We start from the raw sequence: 4,756 nt of genomic DNA, 5'->3' as shown, positions 1-4,756 counted from the left end.
TAAGATTAGGGACGTTCACCAGTGGCACGGTGGAGCTTCAGCGACAGCACGGTGAAAAGACTGAATAAAAATTGTCTCGTTACCGCTCAGATGTCTCGATAAACAATAACTGAAGTGGTAATAGTTTGCGTTCATGGTACAACGATGCCTTTGATCAAATCTTTAGAAAAATTAAGCAACGCCACAGTGACCCCCCTGAATCCTCTCGCTGTCGTCTCCCTCAGAACTTCATTTTGATCTTTTTTGTCGTCTTATTGCCACTTTGTGCAAAAAGTATCACAGCGAGATCAAACCAAATCGAAGATGACATTTCACACCTCCCTTCTTTTTCATCTACGCATTTCTACTGACAAACGCCTGTGGTGAATGTGTTTAAATTCATTTCCTTCACGTGCACATTTAGGTCTCGCCTCCGAAGGCAGGAAGTATTGATCGAGCTCCACGGCAACGCACTCGTCCTCTCGTAATCCCAAACAACAAATAAAGACAAATTTGAAGTGCGCACAGTTTAACCCTCCATCCATCTCCTCTTCCATCTTCCATCCATCCTGAGTTGTACATTCATCCATTTTTTTTTTCTGCTGAACAGTCTCATCTAAGCACTTAACCTCTGATTTGCATAAGTCATTATGGCTGTCAGGAGTGAGCCGGCTATAAATTCTACTAAGTGTTCATCCATCCTTGTAAGTTTGAAAATGCCCAACCAATTTTTACATTTTTTTTTTCTGACTAATGAACACAGTAAGAGCATCCGTCACTAAAACATCGTTAATACATTCCGTGAGCCAGGCAAACAGATTCATTCAAGTAAATACCTGACTGGTATTTCTTAAACACGTCGCATTTCCTGTCGGTAATTACACATTTCAAAAGTTATTCTGACGTGTTTTCTCAGTGCGCTCTTCCTGGTCAGCCAGGATCTAAAATAGAAGTATTTCTTTTTAAACCCTCGGGGGGGGGAAGCAATGCTTTCTTATTGAATTCTTCCTCCTCCTGCCAGCATCAATTACAGCAAATGTTTGTTCTGCCAAATCGGAAGCAGGGGTATCTCTCCTGCTCCATCAATAAACAGAGACCAGAACAACACCGGTACCTCACAGTGAAAACAGGAAACTCAATAGAAGCGCTGCAGCCTTTTTAGAAAAACATAGATTTTCCTCCAGCACTCCTGACAGATGCTGGAGTTAAAGTGTTTGCACACAGCTGGGACTCGGGAGAGCAGGCAGGCTGTGTCTGTGTGTGCGTGTGTGTGCGCGTGTGTGTGTTGTCATCGTTGCCACATCAAAGTGCTGACTTGACACTCCTGGGTCAGTGGCTGCAGCCGGAGGAACGGCAGAGACAGAGTGGAAGTGTCCTTCTTAATGATAAAACAACAGGTGAGGCGGAGCAGGAAGAACCCGGAGAACCTGCTGACTGCACTAATGCAGGAAGACGCCTCCCTCAGAGCGAGACAGGTTTCAAACTGAATCAACGCTTCAGTCTGCTCACAGATCACAGTTTTATGAATCCATAACTGGGAGTGAGACAGACATGGATACATTATTTAAAAAACCTTTCAGGAATAAACAGATTCTACATGTGAATTTCCGTTTCTAGTTTGACCAATCGTGTTAGAGCAGGTTTTGGTTGCCTGCAGCAGAGGTTCCCAAAACTCCCCCCCCCCCAAAATAACTGTGCCAAAGACAGGAGACCCCCACTATCTAGAATATTTTATCTGTATTTGTAAACTGACTTGCTGCAAATGATGCCGTCGCTAATGTGTCATGATCGTCTCCGGAGTCACATAGAGACAAAACAATCTGAAGGCATGGTTTTATTTTGAATTTAACTTGTACTTCTTAGCTTTTGGAAGAATTGCGGCTGGAATATGATATAAAGAATTGTGTTAAAATTGTGTTTGCCTTTTGGAAATAATCTTGTGACCCTTCTTCTGTGTCTCCCGACCCCTGGTTTGGGTACAACTGGTATAGAGAGAAAAAGCGGCAGAACACATTGACTGAAATGCATCATCTCTCTGCTTTTTAATTATCTGCATTCGTACAGAGACAAAAAGTATTGCTGTTTGTGTTTTGTCTGGAGAACTCAAGTGATAAGTGACTGTAAGCAGTGTGCGGCAAATGAAAGACTGAGTCGTGGCCCGGATATTCGTCTACACCAGAAGCCCCGAAATATTGGCTATTACCCCCAGAGGCTAATTTGTCATTAGACCATAGCCAACAGGTTCAGAGATTGTCCTGAAACATTCCTTCAAAGTTCAAAGATTTTGCAGTTGAAATGGAAAGAACAGCTGAGGTGGGCATATGCATCACCTTTACTGTCCCTGCCTCAGCAACATACCCAGATATGCAGATCTATGCAGGAATGTGTTTTCATGAGGGACAAAACTTTGAACCTTCTACTTGCCGTTTACTCCTTACGTTGCTTGAACTGCAGTCGGATCCGCCGACCGAAGCCAAAGGAATACGACATATTGTCACTTCCCCAATTAGGAGAGAGTGGGAGGTTTCTTTCCCCATTATCATCACTACGTGTACATTCTTCACATAAGGAGCCAAATGTTACCCAGGTCCTTCCAGGCTCATTCACACAAAGTGCGTCTCCCCACTTGGCTCAGTCCGGCACTCCCGTAATAACAGTAATTATCCTCAGCACACATCTTTCTGCTTCATTTAAGTCGATCTTAACAAGGGGTATTTATCATGGAGGTGCTGCTAGTAGACGCTTGCGCTGACCTCCACCGCTCTGATTTATTCGCGACCGTCTCCTCAGCTCTGTCTTTCGCTCTCGCTTCGGGACAAAAATCCCCGCCGTGCACCTTTTTTAATTATGAGGACATAATTTAAAACTTCATCAGTCCATGGCTGCTGGACGGGGTGACACCAGCAGCCAGCAGGCTCTCCGTCTTGTGGTTTGGGTCATTTCTTTTTTAAACGGAGGCCAGGGCATGTTAATAGGATAGGTAAATAATAGCTGTTCAGTTTAAATGAACTTCATGGTTCTAAAACTATATTCACTAATAATGATCACACTCGTGTCGCTCTCAGTGGTGGAGGAAGTACTCAAACAATACATAGGTAAAAGTACAATTAGACCAAATGTACTCAAGTAAAAGTACCGCATGAACTACTTGCGTAAAAGTAAGTGAGTAGTTGATTTTAGAAGTATTAAAAGTAAAAGTTCATGCCTTGTGTAGCCCACTCTCCCGCCAAAGCGAATGATTTATGCTGTCACACTGTGCGGTCCAATCGTCTGACACGATCTGACTGATTATTCTGTACTTTGCCGTTGGCTCTTCCAGCTGCAGACCGGTGTTTTGGTCGAAGTCGTCAAATTTTGCTTTATCGTATCTGCCATTTTGTGTGCCGAAAGCATCCAAACAAAAAGAGGCGTTGACATACAGACCTGCAGGTGGATTGAAAGAGGTGGGGACTTTGGGTTTGTCTATTTTCCAGAAAGAAAGCAAACTACATTTGATGCTACTTTATTGTAAATTGATCACTGGCTCCACTCTGAAAACTTTAAGAACCCTTTTTTCTTTTTCATTTTCTATCTTGCTCTGCAATTACATCCAGCAATAAACTACATTTCTTACTATTTCCAGATCGGGCCAAACTCGCACAGTGTTACCCCCGGCTTTATGCAACGTTCTACTACATTAATATTTCTCAGCAGTGGCCTCTTCTGAATCCAGTTTAGAATTCTTCCTCACCAGTGATGCTGCTGCTGGAGACGTGCTTCGCTCTGGTTGAAGGAGGCGGGGTCTTCAGTTACCTGCCCACTGTTTGGATCAGTGATCCCCCTCTCGTTATTGATTACTTTTAAAAACACGAAAAACATTGTGAACATGTAACGCAATGCTGTGTAAATATTTGAGTAGAAGTAAAAGGTCCATGTAAATACATGTACTTCAGTAAACTACAGATCCACAAAGCAATGAAGTACATCTACTTTGTTACCTCCCACCACTGGTTACTCTGATTACATTTCCTTTTTGGTCCAACATTTATTGATTTTTTTTTCTCATTTCACCAACGACAACATAGTGTTGCATTGAATAGAAGCTACAGATTGTACATGTGCGTACATGTGAGATGAGACTGGTGCCGCTGTTAAGCCCACAGTGCATCATTATTTTGATTTGGTCGTCCTCCGCTCCTGTGACTTGGTGAAGCAGCGGGATGCTGAGAGATGAGGGTGAGGAGGTGCAGCCAGCTGCGCTTGGACAAACACGAGGATGCCTCTACCTCTGACAACACTGTATTACACCAATTATTCACTATCAGGGATTGTTTTCTGCGACAGTGAATGTTTTGTTTACTTGGCTCAACAAAAAAAAAATATCTGTAGCACATAGCGTGTCATCTATGGCGCAGGCAGCCGAGAGTGTAAACATGTTTTTCTCTCCCCTCCCTACACAAGGATAAATAAAACGACTGCTGTTAGAAGATTTAATTCTGCGAAGCCTCTCTCTGGGGCCCAGCGCTGCTCGAAGAAGCCCATCGCGAAAAGCCTTCAATTAGCAAAGAATGCTTTCATCTTCTGACCAAAGTCACCCTGAACATTCAAATTAGCTCAGAATAAGAAAAAAAAAAATCCCCCCCCCAATCAATCAGCGTTCATTATCTCCCAAATAATTTCCTTTGCCTCTCGATCATGCAGCGAAAACTCCCCCGCACACGCTCGCAAATACATGTGTGTTAAGGTCAAACGCAACCTGTGTGAGCACAAGCGGAAGAAGAACTGAAGACAACAACGG

The sequence above is a fragment of the Hippoglossus stenolepis genome, chromosome 19 (genome assembly GCF_022539355.2).
Source record: "Hippoglossus stenolepis isolate QCI-W04-F060 chromosome 19, HSTE1.2, whole genome shotgun sequence".
NCBI classification, from domain to species: Eukaryota; Metazoa; Chordata; class Actinopteri; order Pleuronectiformes; family Pleuronectidae; genus Hippoglossus; species Hippoglossus stenolepis.
This window is presented reverse-complemented; position numbering follows the sequence as displayed.